The following is a 17,895-nucleotide window of genomic DNA, read 5'->3' as shown; positions in this document are numbered from 1 at the left end:
AGGTGGCAGACTTATGTTATACTGTTACACCACTGTCCCAGGTTTAAAGGGGGGGGGGGGGGGGGGGGGGGGGGAGTTTGTGCCTTCAAACTAGTTTAACCCTGTCACATTTTGTATGTGCATGTCCAAAGTCAGGAGCCTGTAATTTAGTGGTTGTCGTTTGTTGCTGTGTAACATATTTGTTTTTCGTTCACTTTTTTTACATAAATTAGTCGTAAGTTTTCTCGTTTGAATTGTTTACATTTGTCATTTCGGAGCCTTTAATAGCTGACTATGCGGTATGGGATTTCCCCATTGTTGAAGGCCGTACGATGACCTATGGTTGTTAATTTCTGTGTCATTTGGTATCTTGTGGAGAGTTGTCTAATTGGCAATCAAAGCACATCTTCTTTATTTTTATATTAACTGTATCTGTTGCATCCATTATTTGAAGTTCAATTTGAAAGATGCGTTCAAAATAGTCATCAAACGTTGAACTATTCATTGAGCTGTTGCACCACTGACCAAGGTTAGGGGAAGGGTTGAGCGAACGCTAACATGTTTAACCCCATGACATTTCGTATGATCCTTTCACAATACAGGAGACTGTATTTCAGTAGTTGTCCTAGATTGATGTCTGCTATATTTGTTTTTCATTTATTGTATTGCTATAAATCAGGCTGTTCGTTTTTTTCGTATGAACTGTGTAACTTTTTCATGTGGGGGCTTTTTATAGGTGATTTAATGGGTTTCCTCATTGTTGAAGGCCGTACGGTAACATATACTACTTAAATCCGCTTCATTTGGGCTGTGTTGAACAGTTTGTCTAAGTGGTAGTTATACACACCTTAAGGTTAATATATAATATAGTTTATATAATCCTAACCTGGGACGGTGGTGTAACAGCACAACAAAAGAACAAACGATAAAAATAAGTTGAAAAGGGCATAACTCATCAGATCGAGACAAAGCCCCAAATCAACTAACGAAAACCCTATGGGTGGCAATTTGTAAATACATCTTTTTTCATAAAGGACGTCTCTTTTGGCCATTGTTATATTATAGTTCGTTTCTGTGTGTGTTACATTTTAATGTTGTGTTTCTGTTGTGTCGTAGTTCTTCAGTGTTTCCCTCAGTTTTAGTTTGTAACCCGGATTTGTTTTTTTCTCAATCGATTTATGAATTTCGAACAGCGGTATACTACTGTTGCCTTTATTTGGGGAGATACTTAATATTCATTGATATTAGACATAATGTTTACCTACTGGTTCCCAGATATGATATCAATGTTTCATATCATAGAGACACATCATTGAAATTTTACAAGTATAAATTAAGTAGGATAGCGGTCAAATTGAACTCGCAGGAAGACTGAAAGTAAAGAGAGGGGAAGTATGTAGAACTTTAGTATAAGTTTAAACTCATACAAGTTAGAGGCAGATATGCCGCACAGCCCTATGATTTGACTTTTATAGTGCACGTGTACTTTCCATTCCAGGATATAACTTTTCTCGAAACTTCATAATTAAAGTGGCACTGTTTTAGCCGTACACCGTTAGGAGTTACTATGGCAAATTACAATGTCTGTATTTACAGAAGTGCAACCTAAAGACATGAAGCTAACAAAATTATTTATAAAAATACATCAATAATTTCCTTTCATTTCTTAAATTAATTATTTAAATAGATATTACTGATTATACATTATTCTACTGTATATTATGATTATCATTTTTTTTAACAACTAACTATATTCTTTCATTTCTGATGTTTATGCCCTTAATGGCCCTAAATAACTAAATGATTATTATCCTCCAACAGTTTCACTCGAGGGGGTCATGGAATAGAAGCTCCTTCATAATATAATTTCCAAATTGCAATATTATAGAATTGTTTTTCCACTAGAAAGCAGGGTATATAATATATGTTCCAACAGAAACAGATATTATGGAATTTGTTTTATATATTAAAATTTCCAGAGGAAATTCTCGTAGGCGGAACAAAAATACGTTGATAAAGGTACCTATTTATCGTTATATTATTCTACGATAAGACGCAAACATGTATCTAATCTCATAAGAACCAGTTATGATCGTATAAGCTGATTATTTACAATAGAACATATATTGCATAAAATCTAGATGTCATTTATTTCTTTCCTAAAAGTGTTTGTACAAATGAAATGCAATGACTAACAAAGCAAGGACACTTTTCTAACCAATCAAATTCGAAGAATGTCTGAATCACTACAGTACAGATCCGAAAACCGACAAACATGCCCATATCTTTTACAGATAACAAGATAAAGTAGCTCATGATTTATTGAGAATCGAAATATGTGGATAGATAGCAGATAACTTCTTTGATCCAAAGGACATCAAAATACGAAGTTCAGGTGTCATCTTGAGTATTGAGGAACAATCAACCGTCTCCAAATTTCGGTTCAACAAGAGACCAAATGACACAAAAATTAACATGTTCGTTTGTCATACAACTGCATTCAAAAATTCTATTCAAATTACATAGGTACAATTTAATGTAATCTGAATAACAGATATATGACCGAGATAAACTTCATTTACATTTGAATAATATCGTATTGAATTATTATTAGAACAGGTGTATGTCTCTATCAATTCAGGTTACATTAAACATTATGGTGATGGGGTATGATTGTCATTGGATTTATAATATTTAACCTTATGTTAAACGCATCAAGTACTTAAGCAAAAATTCAAACAATAACAAAATAAGTGGCGTATTCTCTGTATTACAACATTGAGAACAAAATCAAAATACACTGACACATTAATAGAATCAGTTCGTTAGATACGTCATAGCATATAATACTAATAATTTGATTGATTTCTATTGTAATAAGATTAACTTACGTTTAGTTCAATTACTTGGTAAACATCTGGCTATATATTTAAGACAAAGTTAAATTAAAAAAAAAATAATGATTACGATGAAAATACAACATTTAGTATTCCTGGAAAAATCGATGAAGTCGGGCGTCTTATCAGGTACACCTAGATCAATGATCTCACAACAGACTTCTGAGACGAATCGTTTTAACAACACAACTATGTGTTATATAATTTATATCCACCTTTTAATATTCAATTGGTTATATGAAAAAACTATATCAAGAAAAATATATGGATATCAATTTTATCTTACTAGAGACGTTGTAATTACCAGACAACATAAATTGTGTAAACATAGATTATTAGGTACTTTTACGATAAATCAGTTAATTCATCAATATTTGCAAATACTTAAAATTAACATTTTTGTCCTTGTATAGATTATCTAATAGTTGTTTTGGACATCGATCCTTCGAGGTCCCAGAACACACACAGCTTCGCTCGAATCTATATCATAACCAATACAGCAATAGCCAGTTGACCGCCGTGTTTCGAAGGAACTTGTGTTGCTCATTCTTAATTTTCTATGTTATGTTTTGTATACTATTGTTTGTCTTTTGGTCTTTTTTGTCATGGCGTTGTCAGTTTTATTTCGAGCTATGAGTTTGAATGTTTATTTGTTATCTTTTGCCTCTCTTTAAAAACGACAGTAATAATCTGCTCAAGGTATTTAGACACCATTATAGCTGTTTAATCTGTAAATAATATATACTCCTTATTGTGATAATGGCAATTGATTTTTGATTTGCAAAGCACGTTGCGTTTTCGTTGCATGTTGGCGCATGTCATTTGAGAGTTTTCTACTGGTTTTTATATTTTAAACGGATTAAAAAGTGTTTAACATAAGTAAACAACATAGGCCTTTCACTTTTTAGCAGTATTCTCTTCAAAATAAAACAAAATTTAAAAGTTTTGGTATTATTATTGCGTAGTCCCATGACTATGTATAGGTCATTCTTCAATTTAAACATACAGTGTAACAGAGAGAAATATCATGCCAAGGGAACAAAAGTAAAATCGTAACTTTAATTGACATAAATACTAAATAAAGGCAACTGAAGTATACGGGTGTTCAAAAGTCATAAATCGATTGAGAGAAAACAAATCCGGGTTACAAACCAAAACCGAGGGAAACACATCTATGAGAGGGAAACAAATGAACAACAGAAACACCGAAGTGCAACAAAAACAAAAGCCAACACACATAGAAACGAACTATTTGATAACAACTGCCATATTCCTGACTTGGTACAGGACATTTTAAGAAAAAATTGTGGGTTGAACCTGGTTTCATGGCATGCCAAACCTCCCGCTTTATGGAAATGTTAAAAAATATTGCTAAAACACTACGTGACAGATATACAGCACAAACACACACAAGAACATTCATAAGAGAGAAACGCATTGACAAATAGTATAATAGTCGACACAACAGAACAACAACGAAAATATTTCATCAAAGAAAAACACCATAGGATATCAAAAACAGTGACGCGCTTACGTAACTAACATGCAATCTTGAACATTATACAATTATTTTCGCAATATTCGTCCAAACAATTTACATGCCAATGATGGTATGGAAAGGCAATTTCATAATTATTTGGACTACAAACGATAAGACATAACAGATTATCCAACCGAAACGGTTCTTTTATTCAAATGTTCCACTTTAAATTATTCATTCAATTTATATATCATGTTTTATATTATAGTTTATATAAATCAAAGTAACAGTCGGGAGTTGTTTTAATGAAGATCAAAAGTCATCTGTTTCATAAATTACAAAACGTGTCCTTTTAGTAAAAGGTACTAATGATTTAAAAAGCGTTTTAACGTCTATGTGTTCATCATTGAAATTCAAATCATCACAGAATATCATATTCTATACCTCCTATAATGGATTAAAAGGTATAAAAATCTGGTGTATTGTTTTAATTTTCAAAACCTGTCATTCCTTTAAAAACCTAACAAAAGTGTGAAACTGTACATTTTACACTTACATAACTTATAAATAAAACACCTCAAGTTAAAAAGAGAATAGAGAGTACTAATGATCGAAATTATGGGTTTGTCAGGAAAATGCGTGACTCAATATGTTAGAGAAAAAATATAGATTGCGCAGGTTGTTCGCATTTGTATATCTAATGTTACAGTCCTTGGATGGTGTAAACTTCCCACTAACACCATACACCATTACACCATTCACCATACACCATTACACCATACACCTTGTGCCATTACACCATACACGTTACACCTTTGCACCATACACCTTACACATTACACCATACACCATTCCCCATTCTATCTACACGATCCGAAATTACCCATAATGCAAATAAATTTCAAAGAAAGCGTGCGACTACAAAATTATTTATTTGATTTAAAAAACGAATTTTGATCACAATATTGTAAATTAATGTATAAAATTAAAATCTCCGTGGTCATGCCTATGATGGTTATATAAACAATACAGATTAAATATATATACATGTATTTGTAAATAAAGTACGCATAAAACTTTGCTTGTAATGCAAATTTATCCGCGATCTGCCTATCTATAAATTAAAAACGATATTGGTTACAATGCTATTATTATCGGTTTTAACATGTATCGTAAATCTTATAAACTTGGTTTTCAGATAAAATCGACAAACAATGCCAAAAATGAATACTTCAGGATGACTGGTACATGTACAACATGTACAACAAAATTATTTTAAGCATCAACCAAAACTGACCATATTTGCACTTATAATTATAAAATTGAGAATGGAAATGGGGAGTGTGTCAATCTGTTAATTTATATAGGGTTAAAAAATTTGGAAATATTTTTGCCCTCCTTTTATTAAAAATATTGTCTCGCTACAAAATTTCAGTAATTTTGATACCTCAGGCTGACTCATATAACAAAATTATTTAACTCATCAACCAAAACTGACCATAATATTTTCACTTTATTATATAGATCTATATAGCCGCATAGTAAATCAGCAATATTTTGATGTCAGGGTGGATTGTATAATACAAATGACAGCAACATTGCAAAACAACATGTACAATGACAAAAATTTGTCCCCATCAATCTAGATTGCCAGCATGTCCTCTTTTTATTCAATATATTGTCTCGCAACAAAATTTCAGTAGTTTTGATACCTCAGGTTGACTCTTATAACAAAATTATTTTAACGCATCAACAAAAACTGACCATATTTGCATTTTATTATGTATATCTATAAAGCCGCATAGTAAATCAGCAATATCTTGTTGTCAGGATGGATTGTATAACACAAATGACAGCAACAGTGCAATACAATGACAACAAAAATTTGTCCTGATCAATCTAGATAGCCAGCATGACCTCTTTTATTCAAAATATTGTCTCGCATACCTAACTCAAAATTGTAGTTTTGATACCTCAGGCTGACTCGTATAACAAAATTATTTTAAGCATCAACCAAAACTGACCATATTTGCACTTTATCATGTAAATCTATATAGCCGCATAGTAAATCAGCAATATTTTGATGTCAGAATGGATTGTATAATACAAATGACAGCAACATTGCAACACAATAACGACAAAAAATATACCCATCAATTTAGATAGCCAGCATGTCCTGTTAATTAAAATATGGTCTCGCAACAATTTTTCAGTAATTTTGATACCTAAGGCTGACTAGTATAACAAAATTATTTAAACGCATCAACAAAAACTGACCATATTTGCACTTTATTAAGTATATCTATATAGCCGCATAGTAAATCAGCAATATTTTGATGTCAGGATGGATTGTATAATACAAATGACAGCAACATTGCAATACAATGGCAACAAAAATTTGTCCCCATCAATCTAGATAGCCAGCATGTCCTCTTTTTATTCAAAATATTGTCTCGTAAGAAAATTTCAGTAGTTTTGATACTTCAGGCTGACTTGTATAACAAAATTATTTTAAAGCATCAACCAAAACTGACCATATTTGCACTTTTAATATTATGTATATCTATATAGCCACATAGTAAAGCAGCTATATTTTATTGTCAGAATGGGTTGCATTATACAAATGACAGCAACATTGCAACACAACGACAACAAAAATTATCCCCATCAATTAAGATTGCCAGCATGTCCTCTTTTTATTCAAAATATTGTCTCGCAACAAAATTTCAGTAATTTTGATACCTAAGGCTGACTAGTATAACAAAATTATTTAAACGCATCAACAAAAACTGACCATATTTGCACATTATTATGTATATCTATATAGCCACATAGTAAATCAGCAATATTTTGATGTCAGGATGGATTGTATAATACAAATGACAGCAACATTGCAATACAATGACAACAAAAATTTATTCCCATCAATCTAGATAGCCAGCATGTCCTCTTTTTATTCAAAATATTGTCACGCAACAAAATTTCAGTAGTTTTGATACCTCAGGCTGACTCGTATAACAAAATTATTTAAACGAATCAACCAAAACTGACCATATTTTCATTTTATTATTATGTAAATCTATATAGCTGCATAGTAAATCAGCAATATTTTGTTGTCAGAATGGATTGCATTATACAAATGACAGCAACATTGCAACACAATGACAACAAAAATTTGTCCCCATCAATCTAGATTGCCAGCATGTCCTCTTTTTATTCAAAATATTGTGTCCCAAGAAAATTTCAGTAGTTTTGATACCTCAGGCTGACTCATATAACAAAACTATTTTAAAGTATCAACCAAAACTGACCATATTTGCACTTTATTATGTAAATCTATATAGCCGCATAGTAATTCAGCAATATTTTGATGTCAGGATGGATTGTATAATACAAATGACAGCAACATTGCAATACATTGACAACCAAAATGTGTCCCCATCAATCTAGATAGCCAGCATGTCCTCTTTTTATTCAAAATATTGTCTCGTAAGAAAATTTCAGTAGTTTTGATACCTCAGGCTGACTTGTATATCAAAATTATTTTACAGCATCAACCAAAACTGACCATATTTGCACTTTTAATATTATGTATATCTATATAGCAACATAGTAAAGCAGCTATATTTTATTGTCAGAATGGATTATATAATACAAATGACAGCAACATTGCAACACAATGACAACAAAAATTATCCCCATCAATTTAGATTGCCAGCATGTCCTCTTTTATTCAAAATATTGTCTCGCAACAAAATTTCAGTAATTTTAATACCTAAGGCTGACTAGTATAACAAAATTATTTAAACACATCAACAAAAACTGACCATATTTGCACATTATTATGTATATCTATATAGCCACATAGTAAATCAGCAATATTTTGATGTCAGGATGGATTGTATAATACAAATGACAGCAACATTGCAATACAATGACAACAACAATTTATTCCCATCAATCTAGATAGCCAGCATGTCCTCTTTTTATTCAAAATATTGTCACGCAACAAAATTTCAGTAGTTTTGATACCTCAGGCTGACTCGTATAACAAAATTATTTAAACGAATCAACCAAAACTGACCATATTTGCATTTTATTATTATGTAAATCTATATAGCCGCATAGTAAATCAGCAATATTTTGTTGTCAGAATGGATTGCATTATACAAATGACAGCAACATTGCAACACAATGACAACAAAAATTTGTCCCCATCAATCTAGATTGCCAGCATGTCCTCTTTTTATTCAAAATATTGTGTCCCAAGAAAATTTCAGTAGTTTTGATACCTCAGGCTGACTCATATAACAAAACTATTTTAAAGTATCAACCAAAACTGACCATATTTGCACTTTATTATGTAAATCTATATAGCCGCATAGTAATTCAGCAATATTTTGATGTCAGGATGGATTGTATAATACAAATGACAGCAACATTGCAATACATTGACAACCAAAATTTGTCCCCATCAATCAAGATAGCCAGCATGTCCTCTTTTTATTCAAAATATTGTCTCGTAAGAAAATTTCAGTAGTTTTGATACCTCAGGCTGATTTGTTTATCAAAATTATTTTACAGCATCAACCAAAACTGACCATATTTGCACTTTTAATATTATGTATATCTATATAGCAACATAGTAAAGCAGCTATATTTTATTGTCAGAATGGATTGTATAATACAAATGACAGCAACATTGCAACACAATGACAACAAAAATTATCCCCATCAATTTAGATTGCCAGCATGTCCTCTTTTTATTCAAAATATTGTCTCGCAACAAAATTTCAGTAATTTTAATACCTAAGGCTGACTAGTATAACAAAATTATTTAAACACATCAACAAAAACTGACCATATTTGCACATTATTATGTATATCTATATAGCCACATAGTAAATCAGCAATATTTTGATGTGAGGATGGATTGTATAATACAAATGACAGCAACATTGCAATACAATGACAACAACAATTTGTTCCCATCAATCTAGATAGCCAGCATGTCCTCTTTTTATTCAAAATATTGTCTCGCAACAAAATTTCAGTAGTTTTGATACCTCAGGCTGACTCGTATAACAAAATTATTTAAACGAATCAACCAAAACTGACCATATTTGCACTTTATTATGTAAATCTATATAGCCGCATAGTAAACAACAATATTTTGATGTCAGAATGGATTGCATTATACAAATTAAATGACAGCAACATTGCAACACAATGACAACAAAAATTTGTCCCCATCAATCTACATGTAGATAGCCTGCATGTCCTCTTTTTATTCAAAATATTGTCTCGCATGAAAATTTTAGTAGTTTTGATACCTCAGGCTGACTTGTATAACAAAATTATTTTAAAGCATCAGCCAAAACTGATCATATTAGCACTTTATTATGTCATGTATGTAAATCTATATAGCCGCATAGTAAATCAGCATATAGCCGCAAAGTAAATCAGCAATATTTTGATGTGAGGATGGATTGTATAATACAAATGACAGCAACATTGCAATACAATGACAACAAAAATTTGTCCCCATCAATCTAGATAGCCAGCATGTCCTCTTTTTATTAAAAATATTGTCTCGCAAGAAAATTTCAATAGTTTTGATACCTCCGACTGACTCGTATAACAAAACTATTTTAAAGTATCAAACAAAACTGACCATATTTGCACTTTATTATGTAAATCTATATAGCGGCAGCCGCATAGTAAATCAGCAATATTTTGATGTCAGGATGGATTGTATAATACAAATGACAGCAACATTGCAATACAATGATAACAAAATCTTGTCCGCTTTAATTTAGAGTGCCAGCATTTCATCTCTGTATTCGTTATATAAAACTGTCACTAAAGTCAGTATCAGTATCTGTATTTCCCACTTCCATGACTTCTGAATATGGACGGGTACATCACAGATTCCTTTTGGGCTATTGTGTGATGGGTTGGTCTGCGCATAAATTAGTCGTGCTTGCTGAGGTGTGATGATTTAAACTCAGTAGTTCAGGATGGTTTGTATAATAAAACTATTCCACCTCATCATCCAACAGTGTGACTGACATGACAGATTTCATTTGTACTTTATAATGAAAAGTATGAGAAGTTCTCTTGTAGGAAAAGTATACTGTTAGTATATTATGTCGGTTGGTTGATTTTGTTGGTGGCTAAATATCAAGTGGCAAATATTTCATTCCGTTTCACATAAGTATATTTTTTCGGACGTTCAAGATATCATTTATAATCCGTAAAGACAAATCTAACGAAATTGACGAGATTGTTCATAATTATACAACACCTAATGTGCAATAACACTGTACAATTTTCCTTTGAACATTTTTTGGAAAACAGAATCGTAAATCCCAGGCAAACATAGGTGAATGACGATAAGATATTTACAAGTAATAGCTTTTCTAAAAAGCTTGCCGTATTTTAGCTGCTTATACATGTATTGAGATCGGTGGTTTGTGGGTATAGGGTTTTTTTATTGGAATCTTGCACTCCTAGTATTAGAATATATAGTGTCTTTTTTCTCCTGGTTTTTGATTTTAGTTGTAGTATTGGTGAATCAGGGTTATCATTGAAGGAGGCTTGATAGTCACATATGATAATATATATATATATGGTTTGTAATAGCTAAAGTAACGATACAAACACGAATATGAGAATATTACATCTTACATGTATAGAATACAGTGGTCTCTTTAGCCCAAATTAGAAGGGCGTCGCACCCTGGGTGCCCTTAGCCACACCCTGGGTGCCTTCAATTGCGCCCCTCCCTGACGCCTTTTTCCAAGGGGGGGAGAATAGTAAGTTTATTTCGCTTCTTTTGGTTAATAGTGATCTGATGTATGAATGTGTATTGCCATGTTTTATGAACATGTAGTATGAATGACTTTTCTAATGCAAATTTTATAGAGTAAATAATCAAAACAACAACTTATGCATCTTTATTAACAACATATACAGTAAAAAAAAAAGTGAACTCGTGATACACACAGAAACGTAGACAAAAGAAATGAGAAGTGCCTTTTCCTATCATAAAAAAGTGCCCTTCCCGTCACTAGCACCTTGCCCCTTTCTATTTCTAGCTGGAGCACTTCAAGTGATGAATATCTCAACTGGCTTTGTCTTACAAGAAGCAATTAGTTTTGAAGGTACAGGTTAAGTGTTGTTATTACTAATTTTCAGATGTAGTATAACTGTAAGAAGATGTTTTGTGTAATTGATTTGGAATGAAATGTTAATTGCAAATAATTTTCTAGAACATGTTGTCAGCTGGCTTCTTATATGTTTTATTATTTTGTTGCGGTTTGTAATCTTGACATTTTTTTTGTAAGTTCTATAGATGAGAGCTTCATATTGGTATTATCATTTAGTGCTTTATATTTGGTTGCATGTGTAAGCATATGCTTTTGTTAGTTGGAATATTTATATTTTCATTTCTGATGGCAACAAGTTCATGTAATACATATAGTCAGGATTATTAGTAAGCGATAGTTGTTTTGTTTGTTTATGTTTATTGTCATGATTGATATGGACTATATAACTTGTTGTTTGGTGTGAACCAAGGCTTCATGTTGAAGACCGTACTTCAACCTATAATGGTTTACTTTTACAAATTGTGACTTGGATAGAGAGTTGTCTTTGGTACTGATATGACATTCTGTTATATCTATCGACAAGATTGAGAACACATTTTTTTGTAATAAAACATATTTAATTCTATGATATCATATTCAACAATTTATCGATAATTTGTGCATTTTTCCTTTGATGTGTACTCTCTGATAATGTCAGTATCAGTTGACTGGTCGTGATATATAAATTATTGGGTCAGTTCGCAATTGACATGCTCAGGTGCGCTGTGTCAGGATCTTCTTTCCCCTTTCATTCACAAAATCATGCATGATTTTTTTTTTGCAGAATCGCAAGAGTGTTTTGGTGATTGAAACACTTCTCATATTGTTTGAAAGTTTCAGTAAAGTTAGTTTTGCCTTTTAGACAGATTGTGTGAACAGAACAGTTCGAACAGAATATAAATAAAAACCCAATAAACTTTAAAAAAATGCACCATTATTAAGAGCTTTCCTTGCTTATTCACAATGATGTACAAAATGTATAAATATATCATCCATGCTATTCCGATCTGAGTTTTTATTCATACATAGTCTAGTGCTGTTCCAAGTGGTCTTCTTTTTCTGTTTCTTGAGAAGTATTTGTTTTACCTGTTCAGTCACTTTAAAGTGTTACAATTAATATTTAGACGCAACACAGAATAGTGAACAAAAAGGTACTGCTATCATATGACAGGAGCTAGAAAAAAAAAATGAAATGTACACATTATCAACATTTTTGTGGGACCATCAAGATGTGGTTTCATTGACTTTTTTGTCAATATATAGACAGATATTCATAGACCAAATAACAAATAAGCAACAAATTCAAAAGTAGATGTAGGATGAATTATAGAAAGAAGGGGTTCCCGGGGGCCCGAAACTTGACAAGGTTTGGTTTGGAACAAGTAATATGTCTGCATTAACACTAAATGTAGGTTTTAAAAGGGGGACCCAGATCGCATTTCCCTAAATCCTTTTCTGAAATTAAAGGTAACCGCATATTTCTGGGCGCAGTTGAAAAATAAATGAACATGACTTTGAAAAAGCAAGAATATTAAGCTAAAAGAAATAGACCAAATTTGGATGACATCTATTAAAATGTTTGAAATAATTATGAAGTTGACAAGAAATGAACTTGTTCAGATAATATACAGTCAGCCTACAGACTTGTTGCTTCCTGAAATGTCTGCTTACACAGTGCTTTCCTAAAATGATTTGTAATGTGACCGTTTTCATGATGAATGATGAGCAAACATAGATTATGCCATTGGTTTTCTCGTTTGAATTGTTTTACATTGTTATTTCGAGCCTTTTATAGCTGACTATGCAGTATGGGCTTTGCTCATTGTTGAAGGCCATAAGGTGACCTATTATAGTTGTTTATTTCTGTGTCATTTTGGTCTTTTTTTGGAGAGTTGTCTCATTGGCAATCATACCACATCTTCTTTCTTTATATTATAATGACAAGATAAATGTTATGTTACCCACCCAACTAAGTAAAATATATAACTTCTCGTTGAACTTCTAAAACAACTTCTAAAACAACGATAAATCTGCTGATTCATATCGTATCATTCAATGCTGTCAGATGCTATGTGAAAAATAAACAAATTTACCTTAATGTATGCATATCCATCATATTCGGCATTGTTATTCAGTTATGTCCAAAGCAGAACTTGTGAAAGGCATACAATAATTTTTTTTTCAATAGATGTATTTGAAAAATTTATTTTCGGCACTAGTAAAGCGACGTCTATGTTCATGATGTCATGTGATCATCTATATATATAAGAATATTTCATTAGAGATAATTTATTAAAGATTGCTTTGAATCCTACTTATTGCTATTTGTCTGCAATTACTGGCCATCACAAAGGTTCACGTAAAATTTTGACGTCTTACATTTGTAATACAAAATATCTGACGCCACAATGGAAAAGTGATTGTAGTATGATGTCAATGGTTGAAGCGGGACAGATTTTCAGGTCAGCTGGGACAGAATTCCATAAAGCGATTAGGTGTATGGTTATTATATACGGGTACTATGTTCAGGAGGATGAATTCTAATATATATATGTAAAATACCTGTTCGGTTTTGGATTAACATCCTGGATCTGGATTTCCTTATCAACCACCATCATTGTTAACGCATCCAAGTCATAAACTAGAGCCTTTATACATCATGTACATAGTCAGTTCGATCTGCTAATATCACATATTACAAATACTTATACAAATACAGCCGATAGATTATACTCAGCACCATTGTATATTGATGATTATACATATAGTATCAGCTCATTCAGATTTGAAAAGGTTAGCAAAATAGCAGCACCATCTGAAAATGGGAAACCTTGATTATCTCGAGCATGTGAATCAAAGCAAATAGTAATTATCATCATGACGAAATATACTTATTGTAAGACCTGATACATTGTACATTGTAATGTGAACAAATTAGAATTGGATTTATCTATATCAAACATTTGTCAAATGCAGTTCTCAGTGCTGTTGATATATCAATTAACAATGACTGCTGAGCGCCACTGTGTACAGTGGCAGATCCAGAACTTTTCATAAACGGGGGGCCTATGTAATCAACCAAGGGGAGGGGCGGCCCCAGCCCCCCTTTTGGATCCGCCTGGGGTGTACGACTCCAAAGAATAAATCATCATGTACGAGTACATTAAACTTTCTACCCCACATGCGAACATCATTTGGGACCTCGCTGTGTTGCAAGTATCTTGGGTTTTCAGGCATATTAATTCAAATTGCTCATTGGACATTGCTGCCTTTTTTAATTTCATCTATCTATAGTCGTAGACGTCCAGCTAAAGGGGTCATTAAACAAACTATAGTGCACTGAAACCCTTGCCCATAACTAAACCGTGATGCTTGGTGTTTGCTTCCTTGCACACACGCAACCATATTACTCACCTTGTTTATTTTTATCTTCTAATCAGCTGTTCATCGGCAATTGTCTGTTTTGTTTACATCAGAAATCAATGAAGCGGTGAATACGCGGGGAAACGAAAGGACATCTTCGTATCAATACGGTAAATTCCGTGATTTGAATATTTTCTAATCAATATGTTCAAGCAATGAAAAATATGAGGATAACATTTTTAATCATAGAGCACACGTTTTGTGTATTTACTATTTAAAATTATAGTTTATGAAGAAATATAGCAAAATATGTTTCAATGCGCACTATAAAGTGAAGATTAGATGTATTATTGTTTTGTTTTTGAAAGAACATTAATAATCCATAATTACACACCTTTGTACCAAAATTGCAACAAAATTTCAAGATAACTTAAATTTCATCATCACAGAATGATATAATTTGCTCAAATTGACAGGGCTTCGTGAAATAAATTTGGCTTAAATTATGATAGCAATTGAACACTTCATTTTAGTTTCTACCGATGGCCTACTATCATGATTTTTATCCGACCCCACTTACGGACGCGTTGACATATAATGCATACAACTCAATAATAGCCAATCAGACGTTAAGATATCCTTCACTTCCCCCAGAAGCAGCCCGGAAGCAGCTGAGATGCAGCCATTTAATGTTATTTATAACCAATGAGATACCGTTAACAGATTAACCACATTCCAGACGTCCAGCCTCTGACTAATCAGACCGTATCACCATGGTGATACGGTAATAAAGAGACTGTCAAAAGTGGGGAACGAAGCAACTTTAAAAATGATGTTGATAACCCGTGATATAAAAATACTGTTCCGATGCGTGGATAACCTTTCTATCCGCCTTCTAGTTTAAATAAAATCCTTTCTTTTATGATAACTGCATGTGATCACAAGTGTGTAATTTTAAAGCCATTGTTTAATGTAAATAAGAATATAAAAAAATTTTTTTTTTAATATGTGTATATTAAATATATATGACATAGAGTCTAACGAGTAAAGTAATTTGCTTTACTGGGAAAAAAGAACAATAGGATTATTATTATTGTTTATGTTTACAATCCGAAAAATTAAAATAAAATGAACTTCGGTTTCAACCAATGAAATGTCGTACACCATTCATTCACACCATTCCCGATCGCACGTTACACAATCACACCATTCCTCATACACCATTACACCATTCCCCTTACACCATACACCATAGCACCATACACCTTCTACCATTGCACCATATGCCATACACCATTACACCATACACGTTATTTTGGGAAGTTTACACCATCCAAGGGCTGTACATCGGTAAACCTTCACACTTGGAAGATTAAATTCTTCCAACCTAATCCTAAATTCTTTAACGTCATAAATATTCATTCAAAGCAAGGCGTCTCCACTTGTGTTTTTCTGTTTTTACCATGTTATAATCTATCAAAATGATAAACACCAACAATGAATCATGAAAATATATTATATATAGGTAAATTCATTTATGTTGAAATAAGAAAAAAAAGTAACTCAATTGTAGTGATAAATATTTTGTTGAAAGAGTCTGTCATACCCGCGCGTAAGCGATTTCCTTTCTAGTGCTTTAATAATCTTTGAAGGCAATAATTCTCTACGATGACGAGCTTTGTCCATTTTGCGCTTTTTTTTTGCAGAAACTTAAGTAGATATATAGTGAGAGATTGTGAATAGCCAAACTGATCAGCATAATAAGATTTACAAATAAAAGAAATTTCCCGAAATCGTAAGTCGACGTGTTTGGTATATATTTTATGTAAAAATACCAGGTAAGCTATATAATCGCCTTTGATCCTTTTGTTTTAACATGTGTCAAAGTATTATTAAACAGAAAATGAATCAATTATGAAAGACTTTTTTTAATGATATAATATACTACTCATTGTTGTCTTTGATAAACTAATAAACACCGAAGACAGTTGTTTGAATTTCCCCCATCTTAGCAGCAATACACCAACTTCCCCTGCATATTGGATATACATTTCCCAACACATTCGGTATTCAAGATCTTGCAGCTACTACTCAGACTTTACTAAACGTCATCAGTGTCTGAGCAGAAAGTTGATGAACCAGGGTTATGTACTTTTTCTAAAAAGACCTTGTTGATAAATATTCCGTATCAACCTCACAAATAATACATGAATCGTCTTAAAATATAGATTCTAGGCACTGACGTTGCCTTTCACCTTAATGACGTGATATAGTGTTCTTTTCATTTGTCTTTGTATATTTTTAATCTTTACTGTTTAGTCCATTTTTGATAATATCCTTTTGGCGTGGCTCGGTATTTATACTTTCTGCCATTGTGTTATTGTGCTATGGTAATTTTTTGTATTTTTGTCTTTCATTTTTGCTTATAGTCTTTGTCTATAAAGTGTCTATATGCAATTCTGTTTTTCGTTTGGTTTTTATAGTGATTAAGAGATTATAACACAGCGCTGTACCACAATGTATGACATTTGTACCTATTATGCCTGTTTGTTTTGCTCACACATTGTTGTCAATATAATGGAATTCTATGCGACTGCAAAGTGAGAGGTTTAGATAGCTGTAAAACCAGGTTTAATCCAAAATTTTCTACATAAGGAAATGGCTGTAGCAAATCAGGAACACATCAGCTGTTTTCCATTCGTTTGATGAGTTTGAGCTTTTAATTTTGCTATTTGATAAGGGACTTTGTGTGTTTCGAATTTTCCTTCAAGTTTGGTATTCTTGTTATTTTACTCTTTTTTTTTAATCATGAAAATATTTCATATACTTGTGAGATCACTTCAATTTAAATAACAAAAAAACTTAACTGGGCTGTATTTACTTTTAGCATTTAACATCCTTCTAAAAGTCTGCATTGCCCTTGGATGACGATTTTTACGACCTTTTTCTTTTTTGCAGAAGCTAGAGTAGGTAGGGAGAGACTGTGAATAACCAAACTGATCAACAGAATAAGATTTGAAAATAA

Source organism: Mytilus californianus, unplaced genomic scaffold (assembly GCF_021869535.1).
Source record: "Mytilus californianus isolate M0D057914Y unplaced genomic scaffold, xbMytCali1.0.p SCAF_8, whole genome shotgun sequence".
NCBI lineage: Eukaryota > Metazoa > Mollusca > Bivalvia > Mytilida > Mytilidae > Mytilus > Mytilus californianus.
This window is presented reverse-complemented; position numbering follows the sequence as displayed.